The 22,857-nt window shown below is 46.6% G+C and overlaps 1 protein-coding gene and 1 pseudogene across 2 annotated transcripts in view; both read right to left on the minus strand.

The window, feature by feature from the left end:
* The window catches only part of NIBAN1 (niban apoptosis regulator 1), a 113,033-nt gene that overhangs the window by 73,985 nt on the left and 16,191 nt on the right, over nucleotides 1-22,857 (minus strand). The gene's annotated exons all lie outside the window — the stretch shown is intronic.
* LOC141993069 (U6 spliceosomal RNA) lies at nucleotides 13,900-13,992 on the minus strand (annotated as a pseudogene).

Below are 22,857 nucleotides of genomic sequence, written 5' to 3' on the forward strand. Positions count from 1 at the left end.
ACTTAGCTTAACTGAAACTATATAAGCAGGTGAGAACTCCAACTTTTACTACTTCCAAAGTAACTCCAGCCACCACAGCACTCCAGCAGGATATTAATTTACAAAAACTCACTCATCAGAGAACACTCACTGGCATATACGTACCAGGTGAAACAATGCAACTTTTAGCTGCTTAACCCTTTCATGGACATCACAGAAGGCACCAAAGTTGGAATGTTTCTAAAAATCGATTTTTTTCTTGACTGCAATCCTTTATTTAGTAGATTAGCAATCAGCCTCTTTCCTACCCTTGCCTTCATATTGTCGTTTATGCTGCCACTACATTGTGTCTCCCACTTCTGTCTTTAAATTTTTCCTTAAAATCCACTTCCATTAATCCTTCCTAGGTTAACTTCAGCACTAATATTTATTTCCCTTTCTCAAAGGTGGTCCTGTGTTCTGTTTTGTGCATATCGGATTGTAAATTCTTTAGGTCTCTATGTTCTGTAAAATGCTTTCTATATTTACAGCACTATATAAGCATTTAAGAATATTAAAGAGCTGCTAAGGATTCATGGAAGACGTATTCAGAAATAATTCTACTAGTATACCACTGTTTATTTTTCTCTTCTGGTCAGACAAAATATTTTTCTAGAAATAGTATGTAAACCAAATGCTCAATTTGAATTTACTTAACAGAAAAATAACCCTGCTTCTGTATTAAGTTAATGTATATATTCTATATTATATATATATTTATATTTGTAGCTCTCATTTAAACATATTTAGAAAGTATATAGTGGTTTACATCTTCAAAGCATTGCACCAGCATTAATCTTTCCAATACCCCTGCAAGGAGGTGAGTATTATTCTAATTCATAGATGGAGACTCACAGATCAAAGATAAGGGCCTGATTTTCAGCGGCACTGAGCACCCATAGTCCTGTGGAGGGCCATCCCTGATTTGGACACGAGTCGGAGTCTTCATAAGCAAGACAGCGCAGATTTTCTGAGACAACATTTTAGGAAATTAGACTAAAAAAGATTTCAAAAAGGCCAAAATCAAAATAAATTGTTTTGACCCAAACTGAAGGTTTTTTGGATTGCATATTTGCAAAAATCGGATATTGATTTTTCGTCCAATTTCAAGACAGTAATTTTTTTTAAATTATCAAATTCTTGTGGGATGGGAAAACTATTTCCTGCCCAGCTCCATTCATAAGTGACTAAAAAAATGGCCACAAAATATTACAATCTTTGATGCTGACTGGCACAGTAGTTACAGAAATAGGTTGTCTATTTCTAGAGGTGTTAAATGATTCTTTTTAAATATCTTCTGGACCAACAAGCTTAGGTCTTTATAGGACAACTGTCCCATCAACTGGAGCATCTGTGCTCAGTAAGACTGGAGTAGACACACCTGAAAGATTAAGGCCAAATTTTTCAAAAGTGTCCACAGATTTGGGTGCCTCTAGTTTTGGAAACCTAACTTGAAGGCACCTTGGGTCTGATTTTTCAGAACTGCTGAGCGCCCACAATTACTATGAGTTGTCACCACTCAGCACCTCTAAAAAACAGGCCTTAATTTAAAAAAGTGTTACATGAGGTTCCATGTGTTGTAAGAAATCTTTTTATATACCATTTATTTATTTAGGAAGTATTAACATGTTTACAAATCCTTGCCATACAAATGTAGAAACAAAATAATAAAAAATATCTAACAGATTTCAGAATAGTTTCCTATTGTCCGTGTCATTTAAATCTAACCAGCAGGAAGCACTGGAAAGTAAGCTGTAGGAAACAATCCTGCCTTGACCCTGAAACGGAGCAGATGATCTAAGAAGTCTTTTCCTTCCTTAATTTCCTATTAACTTATTGACATTTCTAATATGTTTTGTTTGTACTCCTTCTATAATGTTGTATTCTGAAGTTGAGCTACAACATAAAATTCTAGCACACACCGGGAAAAAATACACAGAAGCAATAGTAGCCCTGCCTTCATTACTAGCTCATATAAACTTCAAATATGCTATAAAAAGAAGCTTGACTTTTTTAAAACTTTATTAAAAATGAAGACATTTTCTACAGAACTATTCTGAAAATCACCCAGTTATTCTTAGTCTCCGTCTGATAGTCTGTTGGCTTGCATACTTTTGCTTAGCGTATTATTCTGTCCAGATGAATTTTATCACAAAGAGATGCCTAAACTAAAAGTTTTGAATTCTATATCCCTACAGTCATAAATGAGAGCTCAAGACATGATTTATGGGTCCTTCACGACTTTGGTTCCTTCACATACATGGCAAATATGATACAATGTCCAGATTGCATATTATTGTGGTTGCAATAAAGTATAACATGACCCAACATTATGGAACTTGTTTCTGCATCATTCAAGTCAACTGGGTTTTTGAAGGGGAGCAGGATCAACAGTACTTAGATCACTTATGAGGATAAACCAAAACTAGACATACAGTGCAGAAAAGAACTACAGACTATGATCAGTATACCATTTTATCAGCTGCAATCACTTGACTGTAAGAGTCAATAAAGTTTTAAATATTTAGTAACACATTTTCTGACCTTCCAGAGACGCAATAGTAGGTAGATATATCTGGAATTATAAAGAAAACTAGAAGAGGCACAGAACTGAAAAAAACATATTTTCAGTTACCATAATTGTATTGTTTTAAACTTACATCAGACCAGAGTTATTTCAACAGGAAGCCTTTCAGCCAACAGCTGGAAAAGTCATAGAGTTATTCTGGAAGGTGACTTATTAATTTTTACAGATGTCTCAGTTCCTATCTTTCAAAAGTAGTTAAAATGCTGACTACAGATGGGCCCCACATCTCAAAATCTGGATTTCAGCTCCTCATAGGATTGGGGTGGGAGGGTAGCTCTATGGTATCAGATTACTTTAAATACAGGAGTCATTTGCAAAATTTGGACCTGGTTATTTTGTAGAGCGTCCCCAAATTCAGCATTTAATCTATATTTGGTTCAGTCTGTTATAAAACAAAGGACTCTTTCCAAAATTTAGAGTTCAAGCATGACAACAGTCAGGGGTGGTTGGATTCAGGATTTTTTTTTAGGCCATCTCTCACATGAATGATAATGATGCAGTATCCTAGTGCAGAACCCCTACACTGTGTCTGGGATGAGCACTTTGGTCATTGGAGGCGAAAGTCACCAATTCCTTAGCAGTACATGGCCCTAAGCACATCCTCTAAAGAAGAGGTGTTTGCTTTCAGTTTAAATTAATGAAACTAACACCTGCTAATGCCAACTGGTACAAGAAAAGCACACATTTTATTTCAGTTGACCACATTTCCTGCTGCCTAAATATTTACAGCACGCTAAGGAAAAACTGTGTAGCAAGATTAATAACTAACAAACCACAAGCTCTTGCTCAAGTTACCATGTAGTAGTATTTTATAACCATACTGACTCATTGTTATTACATGTTTGTTTATGCTGGGAACACCTTGGTATCCAAGTGCGGTCTCACTTATAGGGCTCCCCAATCTGATATATGCTAAGTATATGCTATAAGTATATGCTAAGTAACTTCATGCTTTTCCATATACAATGGAAATCAGTGACAAATTCAGACCAGTTTGAGTGCATTCTTTGCCCACGCTTTCTGGACCCATCCTTTCTTTCATCTAATTCTAAACCTGCCTCTCATGTGGTTACTTTAAGTCACCATCCTTAGCTGTGAAGTCTCAGACAGACAGCCACCATTACAGTCAGATCAGACTTGCATAGCTCGGTCATAACTGACAAGAGATTACTATAAACCCAATCAAGCCAACTGACTGAACCCGCGCTTCTAAAGACAAAGCATTCTATCCTCCAGCATGAGGAACAAGACCCCTACAGCACCCAAAATGTTTGACTACCAGCCACAGTGTAATAAAGATGGGGTTCCACACAGTAGAGAACCTACATTTTGTTCATTCTGTGGGATCTTGTGCAGGTAACTGCCTCTCATGACTTCAATGATGGGCGAATAAATCCTATTGGGTCAAAAAGAAAAGGAGGACTTTTTGTTAGTCTCTAAGGTGCCACAAGTCCTCCTTTTCTTTTTGCGGATACAGACTAACACAGCTGCTATTCTGAAACCTATTGGGTCAGATTTTCAAGAGCTCAGCTCCCATTTGGGCACAAAATTAAGTGGCCAGATATTTAAAAGTACAATGGGTGCCAAGTTCTTCTGAAACTCTGGCCCTAATTGTGGGTGGTAATGACTTGAAAATCTGACCAAAACCATCTACAACTTCAAACAAATCTCTCCTGTACACATAATGACTATATGCTGTCTTTGATTCACACACACAGAAATCCCAGGCACACCATAGGGGTACTGCACTAGGATCCCAGGTGGCATAAACAGGTGAGGGCGAAGGGACTAATGTAGCTGCCTTTCATCAATCACCTAAGGACAGAGATTCCATAATGAGGAAGAGGACGAGGACTTAGAATCACAGAATCATAGAATATCAGGGTTGGAAGGGACCTCAGGAGGTCATCTAGTTAACCCCCTGCTCAAAGCAGGACCAATCCCCAACTAAATCATCCCAGCCAGGGCTTTGTCAAGCCTGACCTTAAAAACCTCAAAGGAAGGAGATTCCACCACCTCCCTAGGTAACCCATTCCAGTGCTTCACCACCCTCCTAGTGAAAAAGTTTTTCCTAATATCCCACCTAAACCTCCCCCACTGCAACTTGAGACCATTACTCCTTGTTCTGTCATCTGCTACCACTGACAACAGTCTAGATCCATCCTTTTTGGAACCCCCTTTCAGATAGTTGAAAGCAGCTATAGTGGCCGAGAAGCTGGATGTGTGTGCCCTTGTTGCCAACAAGGCTAACAGCATTTTGGGCTGTATAAGTAGGAGCATTGCCAGCAGATTTACGGACGTGATCATTCCCCTCTATTGGGCATTGATGAGGCCTCATCTGGAGTACTGTGTCCAGTTTTGGGCCCCACACTACAAGAAAGATGTGGAAAAATTGGAAAAAGAGTCCAACGGAGGGCAACAAAAATGATTAGAGGACTGGAGCACATGACTTATGAGAAGAGGCTGAGGGAACTGGGATTATTTAGTCTGCGGAAGAGAAGAATGAGGGGCGATTTGATAGCTGCTTTTAACTACCAGAAAGGGGGTTGCAAAAAGGATGGATCTAGACTTCTAACAGCTGATCCTTGTTTGATGGAGAGAATCACTGCAGAGACATTATTATTATTGTGATGTGATTTTTTTTAAAAGTAATTTATATAGCCTTATGCTCAATTTCCCTGTATGCTCTGTAGCAACCTGGGGCTAAATTCTGTGTAAGACACCCTCATGTCCATGGCACTCTGGTGTGGCACATCATTAATTCTATGGCACATCATTTAAAACTAACCTGATGCAGAACCGTCCATGTGCTTTTATCTAAAACAGTGGTACCATGAAAGACAAGGACAAGGGAAGGGAATTAAGCCAGGTATTGAGAGAGATGAATTGCAGAAGAACATGCCTTTGTATTCTTTCTGCAATTTATAAAGAAATCTAGGAATAATGGTACCTGAGGAACTGTCAAGGAGACTACTGTGAAGATGAACATTCCATGCTCATCCTTCCGATAGTATGGCAATTGGCCATGGATACTATAACCATCCCTTAACAGAAGATTCCATATAATTAAAAGACCTATCTCAAAAGTCTTTTCACTATGGCAATACAAATAATAAAATAATCACCACCATCAAGATATGTGTGCAAAAGGTAGTGGACTGGTGAAGATATCAAAGTACAAGTTGATGCACTTGGGCTAAATATACAGCAAAAGGAACTCAGCTGCCTGAGATTACTTTGTATTTTCATGTCTACTGTGCTTGGGTTTTTAGCATTATTTTGAAGGTCATTTATTTTTAACCATTAATATAATATTAAAGAAGTACATGATTTCTTAAAAATAAGAACCATTCAATGTAGATCAGTTTAATAGGCCAAGATTTTCAAAAGTGATATAAGATTGTGGTTTTCAGCTTCAAATATTTAAAGGGCCTCAAATTCAAGAAAGTGTGAAACACCTGCCTGTGACTAAAAGCACCCCGGTATTTCCACCCTACATGCTATTGTAATAATCTTTCTGCAAAATATGCCTTGTGAGGCATCATTTAAAAACTAACAATGCAGAGCTCAATATTCCTTTGTAATGTACATATGAAATGCGCATTAGGAATTATGAACATAAGCTGAAATTATGACGACAACAATATGTTTACCAGACAAGTCTGGGGAGGGGGGTAAACGGTTTTCTCAAAGACAAAGGACAAGCTGAAGCCTCTAGTCAGGTGACAAAGATGACTGGCAATCATAGAATCGTAGAAGATTAGGGACGGAAGACACCTCAGGAGGTCATCTAGTCCTGTCAAGAGGCCATTCTTTGGTAGTGAACGGGGGCAGGAAGAGACTGATCTGCATTTTTGGAAAACAACAACACAGAATTTCTTTCACATTAGACTCCATGTCTCCTTCCTCAGAGCTGGAATGCATTTTATCTAGGGGTAACCCTCAGGAGCATGCTTTTCAAAGGGTGACTGGACTATAAAAGGGAAGAGCAAAAACACCCCAGGTTCTCTCTCTCTCTCTCTCTCTCTCTCTCCCCACCCCCACTTTTACCTAAGAGGATTTCAGAGGAGATCCTGACCTGGTCAGCCTGTTGCTGGGAACATGTGGTAAGGATTTTATCTTGAACCGAGTCTAGCTTGTTAAATTTTAGCTACTGGGAAGTGTTTTATCTTTATTTTTCCTGTAACCATTTCTGACTTTAATATCTTATACCTGTACTCACTTAAAACCTGTCTCTTTGTAGTTAAATAAACCTGTTTTATTTTTAATCTAAACTAATCCAGTGTTGTGTTTAAACTGCATTGTTTGGTGACTCCAGTTAAAAAGCAAACTGTTGAATATTGATACTTTACAGGGACAATGGAACTTTAGTATCTGAACTGTCAAAGAAAGGGCTGGAGAGTGCAGAACACATGTTTCTGGGGAAATTTGGGACTAGGAGTGTGTTGGGGTCACCCTGCAAGCAGTAACCAAGCTGGTGGAAGCCAGAGTGTGACTGGAGTGTTGCTGACAGGCTGCTGGGATCAGAGTTGCTGGACTAGGGCTGCAACTATACACAGACACTCAGGGTATGACCTGAGTGCTATTAGGCTGTTTGTGAGCAGCCCTGGTTGGGAGTTACAACAGCAAAGCATTGTGAGGCACCCAAGGTTGAGGAGCAGGTGGTGACACAACCCCTCACTGGTCTGGACTGCACCCTGGAATTTAAAATCAAGCTTTTAAAGGGTAGCACCCAAAAACTGAGGCACTCAGTCACAAGTCATTCTTGAAAATCTTGGCCAATATTTTTATATATTTCCTTACTTCGTTTCTGATCAGCAGGCTTAAACCCGGCAAGTGTACCAATATGAATATCATGGTACATTACTGTGCAAGAGCAAATAATGCACTTTACAAACATCAGGTTCCAAGGTAGTTACAGGCACTGTTCCCAACATACAGCATATCATTAGAGTGTTTAAATTGCTGCCATTAGTTTTACTGATACTTCCTGAATGACCCAAATTAAACTAAACAGATTGCTCACTGGGGACCTGACTGCAAACCAGGAGCCACTTGTGAAAGTTCTAAATTGCAACTTAGAACAAAACACTACAAAGCCAAAATCCAAAGTGGATACACAGATGGCTAACTGCCTCGATCACTGGTGGTGAGGGTGGGGCTAGAATTATACTTTCTGGAATCACACTCCATTGCAGGTTCAGACAAATTTTGCTAACAATACACTGGCAGTTCCTACTGGGGGAAAGTAATGTAGAAACCATTATAAAAGGAATACATACACCACATTAGTTTTGCAAAATAATACTTAGGTTATTGTACTTCAGGCAGGTTTCTCTGTCACTTAAAATGACAACCAATTTGACACTCCATCCTTAATAGTGCCATTAAAAGGCAAGGCTGAAACAATGACAACCAGAAAGAAAAGGAACAATTATATGAGTGTCCTCACATTTCCATTTTCTCGGTTCAGGAAGCCATTAGTTTATACAATATATGATACAGCAGGGCCAGTGGTTGGGCATCTTTGCCCCATTTTTGTGCAGGGAGGCCCAGAAGGCCTACTATATGACATGACTGCAGAGGAGGCGGCAGATTACCCCCCGGCTGAAGGCGGAGATCCTGGCCAGGTCCAGGGTATCGACAGCCTTGTGAGCCCAGAGGTACCATGAATGGCAGTATTGCAAAGACAAGACACCACAATCACAACTGTTTGACCTAATCCACCTAGCCCGGGAGTGGTTACACCCAGAGGCCCTCAGCTCTGAGAAAATGATGGAGCTCCTGGTGCTGGACCGCTATATGAGGGGACTACCCTCAGGGCCTCTGAGCCTGGGTAGGCCAGAATGACCCCTCCACCTTTGACAAACTGGTCACCCTCATAGAGGGATTACTGGCAGCCTGGGAACTGTTTGAAACCCCGGGAGGCGAAACACAGCGTTCCCGACCCTGAGGCCCGGATCATCAAGAAATCCAAGAAAGCCATAGCTGGAAGAACAGATACCGAAGAGCGGCCTAAGGCCCTGAAGGGACCTGGGGATCCAAGGGGAGAGGGCTGGGGGAGAGGGTCAGAGCGACCAAGACAGAGAGCAACCTCTGGGATGAGATATCATTGTTATGAGCATGGGGAGTTGGGGCATAAGGCAGTCCATTGCCCCAACAGGGAGGAGCCCATGCAATGCAATCTGGGGGACTGCAGGGACAAAATGTGGACTAATCAGCCTGGTGGGGGTCATGACAGCCCCACATGAGTACACCAGGCCAGTAAAGATGAACAGGATCCAGACCATAGCTTTGGTGGACTCTGGGAGTGCTGTCACACTGGTCTCAGGGAAGTTAGTGGGGCAAGACCAACTGAGCCAGGCCAAGAGCACCAGAGTGAGGGAGGAGGTAGCAGAGGTAAATGGAGTGCTAGTAAAAGGGAAAACCAAAGGCCCAGGACTATACTATATAATCAAACATGATCTGTTGTACTGGGTAGTGACGTTGCACTCCCTATGTTTATGGAAATATGCTTATGAGTGTAAATATAATGTAACTGGAATATACTTTATGCAAAAGGTCTCTTGTAAGGTATCATTACAAAGCTTATAATCTACTGAGTGTGTTCATCCTATATGAATGAATGTATCATTCTTGTATCTGAAGCTAGAAATATGAAGTATTACTCTGAAGCCCTATTGTAACTATGCAAAGTGTGGGCCATTAATGGTGGCTTGGAATCTTGATGGCTCCCATTAACTAGGACAATTGATTGTAAATTGACAATTGGCTCTGTTTACTTGTAAGCCTTCCTGTATACATGGGTGCCAATGAGTAATGAAGTCTCACAGGACATGTGAGCATGTCACATGATACTGAAATCCATCTTAAACCTGGTGCTTTTCCATTTAGAAGGAAGGGTGGGAACCCAAAGAGAGACAAAGGATTCCCGCCTTGTGAAAAAGATATAAAAGGGGATGGAACAGAATAAAGAGGTTGCCAGTCATGAGAAATCCCCTAGTTACCACCTGAGCTGGAACTAATAAGAACTGTACCAGGGAAAAGGATTGGTCCCAAACTAAGAAGGAGTCTAGTCTGTGAAAGAAGCTTATTGGAACATCTCTGAGGGTGAGATTTACCTGTATGCAGTTTCTTAAACGTATTAGGCTTAGACTTGCATGTTTTGTTTTATTTTGCTTCGTAACTTACTGTGTTCTGTCTGTTATTTCTTAAAGCCACTTAAATCCTACTTTTTATACTTAATAAAATCACTTTTGTTTATTAATTATCCCAGAGTAAGTGATTAATACCTGGGGGAGCAAACAGCTGTGCATCTCTCTCTATCACTGTTATAGAGGGTGGACAATTTATGAGTTTACCCTGTATAATCTTTATACAGCGTAAAACAGATTTATTTGGTGTTTGGATCCCATTGGGAGCTGGGTGTCTGGGTGCTGGAAATAGGTGACTTGCTGAGCAATTTTTGGTTAAAGTCTGCAGCTCTGGGGGCATGGACCAGACCTGGGTCTGTGTTACAGCCAACTAGCATGTCTGGCTCAACAAGGCAGGGTTCTGGAGTCCCAAGCTGGCAGGGAAAATGGGCTCAGAGTTCATTAGCACATCAGGTGACAGCCTCAAGGGGGTCTCTGTGACTGAAGCTGTCACAGTGCCAATACGGGGGGAAGTAGTAGAACAGTTCTTGGTGCCACAGAATTACACAAGGGCCATATCAAAGTTAGCTCACAGTCATCTGTTTGGGGGACATTTAAGAGCAGATAAGACCCTGGATAGAGTCCTAAGGAGGTTCTGCTGGCCGGGGGATACGGGCGGAAGTGCAGCGCTATTGCACCTCCTGCCCAAAATGCCAGATACATAGCCCTGACCTCAGTTAAGGGCCCTGTTGGTACCCTTGCCTGTAACTGAAGTCCTGTTTGAAAGGACAGCCATGGATCTAGTGGGCCCACTAGAAAGAACGGCCCAGGGCCACTGCAGCATACTCGTCACACTGGACTATGTTACAAGGTACCTGAAGCCATTCTTCTAAGAAACCCCACGTCCAAGGCAATCGCAAAAGAACTGGTCCAAGTATTTGCTAGGGTAGGCATCCCTAAGGAGATCCTGACAGAGCAAGGGACTCCCTTCATGTCGAGAGTAATGAAAGTCTTATGTACCCTGCTCCGCATCCAAGCCTTGCGGATCTCGGTCTATCATCCCCAAAAAGATGGTCTGGTTGAGCAATTTAACCGCACTCTCAAGAGCACGATCTGAAAGGTGGTGGCTCAAGGCGGAAAAGACTGGGATACCCTCCTACCGTACCTGATGTTTGTGATACGAGAAGTTCCCCAGGCATCTACTGGATTCTCCCCTTTCAAGCTACTATACAGACACTGCTAACATGGCATATTAGACATCGCGAAGGAGGAATGGGAGGAACAACCCAACCCAGGGAAGAATGTCATCGCACACGTGGCCCAGACGAAAAAATGAATAGCCCAAGTGACCCCCATAGTATGAAAGCATTTGGAGAAAGCTCAAGAGGCCCAGCGAACCCACTACAACCGTCGGGCAAAAACATGGAAATTTCAGCCAGGAGAACGGGTGCTGCTACTGGTACCAGCAACAGAAAGCAAGTTCCTGGCCAGCTGGCGTGGACTCTGTGAGATTGTGGAAGCCATTGGGGAGGTGAATTATAAGGTGACGCAGCCAGGCAGCCAAAGGCCAGAGCAGATCTACCATGTCAACTTACTGAAACCCTGGCTCAATCAGGAGACATGCCTGGGGTGGAGATAAAGGCAGGTAAGGATATCCCCCAAATTAGTCCCAGAACAACGAACAGAGGTCGTCGAGATGATCCAGCGGAACCAAGACATATTCTCCACACAACCAGGCTGTACGATGCTGATCCAACACCACATCGTCACCTGTCCCGGAGCAAGGATGATGATAAAACCATATCGTATACCAGAGGCAAAAGGAGAAGAAATTATAGATTCATAGATATTAAGATCAGAAGGAACCATTATGATCATCTAGTCTGACCTCCTGCACAATGCAGGCCACAGAATCTCACCCACCCACTCCTGCGATAAACCTATGTCTGAGCTATTGAAGTCCTCAAATCATGGTTTAAAGACTTCAAGGGGCAGAGAATCCTCCAGCAAGTGACCCGTGCCCCATGCTACAGAGGAAGGCGACAAACCTCCAGGGCCTCTTCCAATCTGCCCCGGAGGAAAATTCCTTCCCGACCCCAAATATGGCGATCAGCTAAACCCTGAGCATATGGGCAAGATTCACCAGCCAGATACTACAGAGAATTCTTTCCTGGGTAACTCAGATCCCACTCCATCTAACATCCCATCGCAGGCCATTGGGCCTATTTACCATGAATAGTTAAAGATCAATTAATTGCCAAAATCATGTTATCCCATCATACCATCTCCTCCATAAACTTATCGAGTTTAATCTTGAAGCCAGATAGGTCTTTTGCCCCCACTGCTTCCCTTGGAAGGCTATTCCAGAACTTCACTCCTCTGATCGTTAGAAACCTTCATCTAATTTCAAGTCTAAACTTCCCAATGGCCAGTTTATATCCATATGTTCTTGTGTCCACACTGGTACTGAGCTTAAATAATTCCTCTCCCTCTCCGGTATTTATCCCTCTGATATATTTAGAGAGAACAATCAAATCTCCCCTCAACCTTCTTTTGGTTAGGCTAAAAGAAGGAAGTAAGGAAGGAGGAAGTAAGGAACATGCTGGAACTCTGGATGATTGAGGAATCCCACAGACAGTGGACCAGCCCTATTGTCTTGGTCCCCAAGTCCGACAGCACCCTGAGATTTTGTAATGACTTCCGAAAATTAAATGAGGTATCCCAATTCAATGCCTACCCAATACCAGTATCAATGAGCTGGTGCATCAGTTAGGCAAGGCCCAATACTTGATCACCTTGGACTTGACAAAAGGTTACTGGCAGATCCCCCTGGCTGAGGACGCCAAGGAAAAAAACGCTTTTTCTACACCCAACGGCCTCTTCCAATATACCGTCCTCCCTTTCGGGATCCAATGGGGCTCCCGCGACTTTCCAACAGTTGATGGACAGATTACTTTGACCCCATGCCAAGTATGCTGCTGCCTATTTAGAAGATGTAGTAATCCATAGCCCTGACTGGGAGACACACCTTGGGAAAGTGGAAGCAGTACTAGATGCTCTTAGGTAGGCTGGCCTCACCGCTAACCCATCCAAATGTGCAATAGGGCTAGCCGAGGCCAGATACCTCGGGTATGTAGTCAGAAGGGGTTCCAAGAAACCCCAATGGAACAAAGTGGAGGCAATACACTGCAAGTGGAGGCCCCGACTGATCCGCAAGAAGCAAGTCAGAACGTTATTAGGGATAGTGGGGTACTATCGCCGGTTCATCCCTCACTTCACCCCGAGGGCAGTGCCTCTGACAGACCTGATAAGAACTCGGGGCCCGGAGATCGTTTAGTGGACCGAGGTGGCAGAAGAAGCTTTCACACACGAGGATGGCCCTTTGCAGTCATCCAGTGCTCATAGCCCCAGATTTCGAGAAGGAATTCATTCTACAAACAGACGCCTTGGAGGTAGGACTTGGGGCGCTCCTTTCACAGATGGTGGGGATGAGGAGCACCCGATCCTTTACCTCAGCCAGAAGCTCCTGCCCAGGGAGCAATGGTACGCTGTAGTAGAAAAGTAATGCCTAGCAGTTAAATGGGCCAAAGAGATTCTACGGTACTACCTACTTGGGCGGCAGTTCACCCTTGTGATGGGCCACGCTCCACTCCAATGGATGCACACAAACAAGGAGAGGAATGCATGAGTGACTAGATCAGTGGTCTCCAAAGTTTTTGGATCACGCACCCCCACGGTGCCTCTGAAGAAAGGAGAGCGGAAGACCTACCGAAGGCGTGCTGCTGAAGAAAGAAGACGGGAAGACCTGCCGCAGGTGTGCTGCCAGAGGGGAAGACCTGCTGCAGGTGTTCAGAGCTGCCGCCGAAGAAAAAAAATGGCGGAATGCCATCCAGTGGTGCTCCTCCTGCCGTGCACCCCCTGGGATCCTCTGACGCACCCCCTGGGGTGCGCGCGCCCCACTTTGGAGACCACTGGACTAGATGGTTCCTATCTCTACAACCTTTCCACTTCCGGATACAGCATAGTGCCAGAAGCCAACACGGCAACACGGCTGGCCTGTCACAACAACTGTCTCTCGTCCCAAGTAGCCAACCCCGTGGTGTTGAGCGGGAGGCGAAGGATATGTGATACAGCAGGGCCAAGGGGCAGTGGGAGAGTGGTTTTTTTATGGAACACTTCACAAAGTTGCGTGTCATCCTTGTGCAGGGGCCATGCTAATCTTCTCTGTATCATTCCAATTTTAGTATATGTGAGTGGTAGAGGGGAGATATATAAGCCCTAAGCTAATTAAGGCATGGTTCCCTGTAGTCTAGGGAAGGTTACTACAGGTTAATTGGAGCTCTGTAGTCAACTAAGACCCTGTCAGGAACCTAATAAAAAAACCCTGCTTCATGCAGACAGGGTGGTGTCAGGAAGGAGAAAGGACTGGAGTCTGGAGGTGTGTTGCTGAGCATTGAAAGACCAGAGAACTGGAGGAAGGGAGACCCTGCCCCAGCAGGGCAGGGAGACTCCCTCCCCCAGCCTCAAAGACCAAGGGTAACCCTACCTAAGGGGGAAAAGGGTAAGAAACCCTCAGGGGTTGTGAGGGCTGGTGCTCAGAGTGAGGAGCAAACCCAGACCCCTTCCCTGCTTCCCTCTTCTACCACCTTCCTGAGCCACTAGTGTGGCTCTTGGCACCCCAAGGGCAGGGGCAACGGGTGGCATCCTAGCTCCCCTCCCCACCAACAAAAGCATGGGATCCACCATACCAACATCGGCCATTCTGCCACAAATGTTAAAGAACTGGAGTAGATTCATCCCTGTTCTAACTCCATTTATGACAACTGAGTTGCACCAGGGGTGAATTTGGCCTAATATTTTGTACCTAATTCTTTTGTGCTTTCAGGATTTAGCAAGGAAAAAAAATCTTTAACAAAGTTACACCCGTGTTTTTACCCAAAGCAAGTCTGGTCTGGTGGTCTGAACAGCATTCTAAAAGCCCCAAACTTTTGAGTTTTAATCCTAACACGCTCAATCGCCTTAGGCAAGTCACTTAGCCACCCCACACCTTCATTTTCCTGTATACGAAGCAGAAATTACAGCACTCACTCACCTTCATCACAAGGGTATTTCATGCTTACCTAGTGACTGTAAAATGCTGTCAAGGTTGCTCTGTGTTAGCAGTTTTCCATCTTTAGTGTAAATGCACAGCTAGGCAGTTATTCGAAAATACCTAAGAGCCAAATTTTGCCCTTGTTACACTCTGTGTAACTCCAATAACTGCAACAGGACAGAACACAGTTTAAGGAATTTGCACCTGTGCAGCCACACCTCTAATGTACATGGACTACACTGGAGTAAAATGGAGCTTGCACTGGATTGACTTATACCAGTAACTTACGAGAACTAGGCTCCAATAATGTATCCAATGATCTAGGCAACTCTAATAATATTTTTTCAAATACTTTTCAAACAAAGAAATGTGTTAAAGCACATGTTATTCTCCCCATATATTTCCATATGAGAGTTGTGACTAATAATCCTTCTCCATTATTAAAGAAAGATTAAAATAATTGCCACTGAATACTTATCAGTGGGATATAGGCATGTTAGATCACTTCGGAGCATCAAGAGAGGAAGTGCCTAATGGTATTATTTCCCATTAACATGTGATTTGTTTATGCAATTTGAGATGCTGTCAGCCAGATTAAAAATCATATTCTTCTAGTAAATAAGCTTTGATGGAGGCCTGGATGATTCACGACCAAGAATAGAGTATAAATGCCTTTCACCTTTAGCTAACATGTTCAAATCAAGCCCATCTCAGTAAGGACTGAAAGTTATTACCACCTTGTGGCTTCTCGGTGGCCTATTGATGGTCTTGTTTTAGACCATGGTGCACAGAGGCATCCATCACAAAATTGGCACAGAATCTGCCTTCTTGTAGGTTACAACACAAAGTGAAGGTTACAATGAAGGTTATAATCAAAACAGCACTCACAAAACAAGAGTTCCCAATCTGACCTATACATTCCCCCACACACACACACCCACCTCTCTCTCTCTCTCTCTCACACACACACACACACACCCCCACCCACCAGCATGTCCTGCCCTCCCAACACTACATTTAAAATCCTCACTCCAAAGAACGGAGCTTATCCTCAGAACTGGTGTAATAATTAGGCATAATGTATTTTTTCCTAATCTAGCTCTCAAATTCCTAGGCCATTTTAGCTGATGCTTTCCCAAAAAATTCAGCTTGAGACAGCCACCTGACAGAGAAAATTTCAGCCCAAATGGTTAGAGTTTGGTAAAGTTATCAGCAACCAAAAACAGGGTCTTACAATGGAAAGTGTCTGGCAACCTAAATTATATACAGTGCTAGCTATAACACTGGATCAGTGAATATCATTTATTATGAAAAATGCTTATGATAATACTTAATTGAATATGCTTAAAAGTACTGTGGTGTATTTTGTAAAAGTAATGATGTTTTAAGAATATGAAACCTCAGTACAGAGCTTTGCTATTACATTTTTTCCTTGAAGTGGAATGAAGCTACCTTTTCCTTTAGTGTGAATAGTCAGCTTTACAGAATAGTGAAGTGGGAATAATCAAAGTTCCGCTATATGAGTTAAAACAAAAGCCAAAAAAAAAAAAAAAAAAAAAAAAGGAAAAAAAATATTTCCATATATACTTAGACCCCGATCCAGCAAGGAGCTCTGCGTGGGCAGCCCCTGCAGAGCTGCTTGCAAAAATCACGTCTTCAGTCATCATCAGCTGAACTATGAAACACATTCTAGAATCACAAATAGCAACCGTGGTTTCATACATAGGAAGAGAGAGATCACTTGCGAAACAAATTTTAGAGCTTTACAAAGATAACCAATGAGATGGGTTTAAGAAGTGCTATTTTAAGGGATGCAGATGTATTGGCTGTATTGTGAGCCTGAATTCTTGTTAGTGCTATCCTTTCTACCTTTTAAAGCAGGGGTGGGCAAACTACGGCCTGCGGGCCGGATCCGGCCCCTCAGGGCTTTGGATCCAGCCTACGGGATTGCCCCCCATGGTGCCGCAGGCCCCGCGCCATCCTCAGAAGTGGCTGGCACCATGTCCCTGGGGTCCCGGGCAGGGAGGCAAGAAGGCTCCGTGCATTGCCCTTGCCTCCAGGCACCGCCCCCTGCAGCTCCCATTGGCTAGGAACGGGGAACTGCGGCCAATGGGACCTTCAGGGGAGGTTCCTGGAGGCGTGGCAAGGGCAGCACGCAGAGCCCTGTGCCTCCCCCTCCCGCAGGGGCCGCGCAGGGACACGGTGCTGGCTGCTTCTCAGAGTGGCATGGCGCGATGTGGGGCCAGAGCAGGCAGGCAGGGAGCACCCTGCCCCCCAACTCCCTGCCTTAAGCCCCCTGCCTGCACCTCGCGCCCCGACTCCCTGCCCTGAGCCCCCTGCTGCATCCTGCACCCCAACTCCCTGCCCTTTGGCCCATCACACCCCGCACCCCTCCTGCACGCCAACGCCCTGCCCTGAGCTCCCTCCTGCACTCCGCACTCCTCCTGCATCCTAGCCCCCTTCTCTGAGCCCTCTGATACACCCTGCACCCCTCCTCTGCCCCAATCCCTTGCTCTGAGCCCGTTCCTGCACACCGCACCCCCTCCCGCACCCCAACCCTGCATACAATTTCCCCACCCAATGTGGCCCTCAGCCCAAAAAGTTTGCCCATCCCTATTTTAAAGGATGGTCTGCGTGCATGCCATTGAAGAGAATGCTGAATAACTCTTTGATGGGGATTACATTTCTTGTAATATTGCTAATGCATATAAGGCCAAATCCTGGGCCGGATTTTGCTAGTGTTTAGGTTTCAAAAGAAGCAGAGATTCTCTGTTGGTGCTGTTCAGCCAAACAAGTTATTTGAGATGCTCCGCAAGGGGCCTTACAGTCCCATATGCACTGAGGGCTTGCCTACACCTACCCGGGGATCGATGTGCTGCGATCCATGCATTGGTGGTCGATTTAGTGGACCCGCTAAATCTACCGCAGAGTGCTCTCCCGCCGACTCCTGTACTCCACCTGAACAAGAAGCACCAGGGCAGTCGACAGGAGAGCGTATCCCATCGACATAGCGTAGTGTGGACCTCGCGGTAAGTAGATATAAGTACGTCAACTTCAGCTACATTATTCACGTAACTGAAGTTGTGTAACTTAGATCCATTTCCACCCGTAGTGTAGACAAGGCCTGAAAGAGCTAGCCTTTGAGTTCTGAAAAGCTTGATTTGGGGAACCTAAATGGGTAAAAGGAAAGTCTCAGATTTTTTATTATTATACAAGCAAGTTTCTAGACCTTTTGCAAAGATTGGGCATAAAAGTATAAATCAACCATTAAGGATGAAAAGAAAAGATGGATTCAACTCTACCATATATTACAAGATATTAACTCTTTCTAGGTTGTCACTGAGCTGAGCATACTACACTATAGACAGGCAAAGTGGTTTGGTGGATCAAGCACTAGACTGGGAGTCAGAAGATGTGGGTACTGGTTCTGGTACTGGGTCATCTTAGTCAAGTTACTTTACCTCTGTTTCATTCTTTATATGTCTCGTCTATTTAAGACTATAAGCTCATTAGACCATGGACTATCTCATTCTGTGCAGTGCTTAATATAAAGCTCCAGTCTTTGTAGGGGCCTTTAGGTGCTACCATAGAAACAGATGTGATGCTGGCAGACCAAGTGCCAGCTCACATCAAGGCCCCTAGTCCTCACTGACCACGGAGAACTGCATAGCTGGGACGTAACATTTAAGCATTTGCTCGGTAACTATAAAAGTATTTGGTCAAACTGTAAACCCAGTCAGAGAGAACTATTAGCAAGTATAAAAAACTAATTTACACAGAGGTGTCATCTCCTCTCCAGCAAAAAAAAAAAAAAAAAAGGCCCACAGACACCAGACAAGGCAGTTTGGAACATCAGTGGACAAAAGACTTTGTGGATTGTTCTCCCCACATCCATGCAGAGGATACATGCAAAAATACTCATCCCATCTGCTTGAACTCTGGGGGAAGGGAATAAAAATCCTTGTCAAGAAGAAATTATCTCTATGCTGCTTGAACAGTGAGGGGCAAAGATTCCCAAGCATAAGCAAAGGATCCCCAGCTGCTTAGCTTGGGTTAGCCTGAGAGGATGTATAGAGCTTACATATTACAGAAGCTTCTATTGTCTTTTGGAACCTAAGACTGTACATTTGTGTGTGTATGTTTACCTGCTTTAACCTTTGTGACAAAGTTCCTGCTCTGCCTTGGTGGGTCTTGCGCTTATTGGCAGATTTGCTCGCCTTGGAGCTTCATGGCAGCCCTCAGCTTGGCCGTTTTTCTGAATTCACAGTCCAGGTCAACTCCTCCTGTGTCTGACCAGGAGTTGGGAGGATTTGGAGGGGAACCCGGGCCCGCCCTCTACTCCGGGTTCCAGCCCAGGGCCCTGTGGAATGCAGCTGTCTAGAATGCCTCCTGGAACAGCTGTGCGACAGCTACAACTCCCTGGGCTACTTCCCCATGGCCTCCTCCCAACACCTTCTTTATCCTCACCATAGGACCTTCCTCCTGGTGTCTGATAATGCTTGTACACCTCACTCCTCCAACAGTCCGTGTTCTCACTCTCAGCTCCTAGTGCCTCTTGCTCCCAACTCCTCACACACACACCACAAACTGAAGTGAGCTCCTTTTTAAAACCCAGGTGCCCTGATTAGCCTGCCTTAATTGATTCTAGCAGCTTCTTGATTGGCTGCAGGTGTTCTAATCAACCCCCAAGCCTCCCCCCCACCACTGCTGCCAAAACACCTGCCACTGCCCCCGCTGGGGCATTGGCAGCCAGAGGCACCGGGGTGACTACGGCCGCTGCTATGCCCACCGCCCCCCCAGATTCTAGGAGAGCCCCCCCGGTTAGCCGGAAAGGCCAGGGTGTGAAGAAGGGAAAGGGCCCCGCTACAACCACCAGGCCCTCCATGGCAGGGGCTGCCCCCACCGCTGTGGCCTCGTCATCAACCATGGCATCCCTCCCCGCTGTTCCCTCCACCAGCTCTGTGAGCCTCCCTCCCCCAGCCCCCAGGGTGTATGTCCGGGCGGTGGCAGCGCCCCCCCTCCCCCGCCTGCCGCCTCGTCATCTCGCCCACCCACCACCTCCGCTACCAACAATAGCGGCCGGGGCCCCTTTCCCACCATGACCAGGAAGCACGGTGTCCGTTGCCTCCTGGTGCCCACCTTGCCCCACGTGGAGACATACGTGCAGGTGTTGGCGAGGCTGGTAGGACCCACGGCTATTATGGCGGCCTCCAAAATGTACGGGAAGGTTGTTTTTTTCTTAGCATCGGAGGCTGCCGCCCAGGAGATGGTGGAGAAGGGCCTGGCGGTGGGGGGGGGGGGTGTTCGTCCCCCTGGAGCTGCTAGAGGACCTGGGCATCCGCCTAGTCCTGACCTCCGTCCCTCCTTTTCTACCCAATGCCGCCCTGTTACCGAGGACAGCTGGCGGCTGGAGTGGGGTGACGGGGTCTACTTTAGCCACTTCACGATTCGACAAGCGGGAGTGGCGACCCTGTTCTCCTCCAATCTACGGCCCGAGGTGCTAGGGGTCACTGAGGCCACCTGCTGCATCTCCGAGTCTGTATGGAGGGGCTCGTGGTCAGCCATGTTAACATCTATGCCCCAACAACGAGCCCAAAGCGGCCGCAATTCTATCAGCGGGTGTCCGACTTCCTCGGCACCCTAGATTCTCACGAGTGCCTAGTCCTGGGAGGGGACTTTAACACCACCCTCGAGGAGCAGGACTGCTCAAGGGCCGAGCTGAGCCCAGCCGCCGCGAACATTCTCCGAGGAATAGTCGAACATCACTCCCTAGTGGACGTCTGACGTGACCACCACCCAGATGACACTTCCACGTTCACCTTTGTCTGGGTGGAGGCCCATCAGTCACACCACTCTCGGTTGGACCGTATTTATTTATCCCGTTTCCATCTTTCACGAGCCCACTCCTCCAACATTCGGCCAGCCCCTTTCTCCAACCACCATCTAGCTACCATAACAGCCTCCCTCCATGCAGAGAGGCCGGGGCCGGCCTATTGGCACTTTAACAACAGCCTGTTGGAGGATGAGGGCTTTGTGACGTCCTTCCGGGAGTTCTGGCTGGCCTGGCGAGAGCAGCAGCGTGCCTTTCCCTCGGCGCGGCAATGGTGGGATCTAGGGCAGGTGCGCGCCAAACTCTTCTGCCGTGACTACACCCAGGGCACCAGCCGACGGAGAAATAAGGCGATAGAGCAGTTGGAACGGGAGGTCTTGGAGCTGGTGAGGCGCCTGGCCGCCGACCCCGAGGACCCGTCCCTCTGCGGAGCGTGCCGGGAGAAGCGGGAGGAGCTTCGGGCCCTCGAGGACCACCGGGCCCGAGGTGCCTTCGTCCGGTCCCACATCCGCCTCCTTCAGGAGATGGACCACGGCTCCCGCTTCTTCTATGCCCTGGAGAAAACGAGGGGGGCCAAGAAACACGTCACCTGCCTTCTAGCGGAAGACGGCACCCCCCTCACGGATCCGGAGGAGATGTGTGGGAGGGCCCGCGACTTCTACACAAGCCTTTCTCCCCGGATCCGACCGATCCTGGCGCTTGCGGGGTGCTCTGGGAGGAACTCCCCACGGTCAGCGTGGGCAACCGAGACCGGCTAGAGCTGCCTCTCACCCTGGCCGAGTTCTCGGAAGCCCTCCGCCGCATGCCCACCAATAAATCTCCGGGCATGGACGGGCTGACCGTGGAGTTCTACCGCGCATTCTGGGACATACTTGGCCCAGACCTAGCCACTGTCTGGGCCGAGTCTTTGCAGGGCGGGGTCCTCCCTCTTTCGTGCAGGCGAGCGGTGCTCGCCTTGTTGCCAAAGAAGGGGGACCTCCGCGACTTATGAAATTGGCATCCCGTCTCGCTCCTTAGCACGGACAACAAAATCGTAGCTAAAGCAATCTCGCTGCGGCTCGGGTCTGTGATGGAGGATGTGACCCACCCAGACCAGACCTACACTGTCCTGGGCCGCAGCATTTTTGACAACCTATTTCTAGTCCAAGACCTTTTGGAACTCGGGCGTAGAGACGGTCTGTCGTTCGCCCTCCTGTCTCTTGATCAGGAGAAAGCGTTCGATAGAGTGGACCATGGGTACCTCCTGGACGCTCTGCAGGCGTTTGGATTCGGACCTCAGTTTGTGAGTTTTCTCTGGGTGCTGTACGCTTCCACGGAGTGTCTGGTTAGGCTCAACTTGACCCTGACCGAACTGGTCAGCTTCGGGCAAGGAGTACGGCAGGGGTGCCCCCTCTCAGGCCAGCGGTACGCTCTGGCGATCGAGCCCTTCCTCTGTCTCCTCCAAAGGAGGTTGACAGGGTTGGTGCTGCAGGAGCCAGAGCTGCGGCTGGTCCTGTCAGCGTACGCTGATGACGTGCTGCTCATGGTCCAGGACCCGGGTGACTTGACGCGGGTGGAGGCTTGCCAGGCCATCTATTCGGCAGCCTCCTCCGCCCGAGTCAACTGGGTCAAGAGCTCTGGCTTGGTGGTGGGGGACTGGCGGCGGCTGAGCTCCCTCCCACCTGCGCTTCAGACTATCCGGTGGAGCGCGGGTCCGCTGCTCTACCTAGGCGTTTACCTTTCTGCCACGCACCCTTCTCCGCCGGAGAACTGGCAAAATTTAGAAGGTGGGGTGATAGAGCGGCTTCGGAAATGGACGAGGCTACTCCGATGTCTCTCCCTCCGAGGGAGAGCGCTGGTGCTTAACCAACTAGTCCTGTCCATGCTCTGGTTCCGGCTCAACACCCTGGTCTCGGCCCCGGGTTTCCTGACCAACCTCCGGACATCCATTCTGGAGTTCTTTTGGTCAGGAATGTACTGGGCCCCTGTTGGGGTTCTTCATCTACCCATGAAGGAAGGAGGGCAGGGCCTGAAGTGTCTGCACACTCAGGTCCGTGTCTTCTGCCTCCAGGCCCTGCAGAGGCTCCTCTATAGTACAGGTAGTTCGACGTGGAGCATACTGGCGCACGCCTTCCTATGCCGCTTCCAAGGGTTCTGATATGACCGGCAGCTCTTTTATCTCTGTCCTAGAGGTTTTCCGCGAAACCTCTCCGGGCTG

Source organism: Natator depressus, chromosome 8 (assembly GCF_965152275.1).
Source record: "Natator depressus isolate rNatDep1 chromosome 8, rNatDep2.hap1, whole genome shotgun sequence".
NCBI lineage: Eukaryota > Metazoa > Chordata > Testudines > Cheloniidae > Natator > Natator depressus.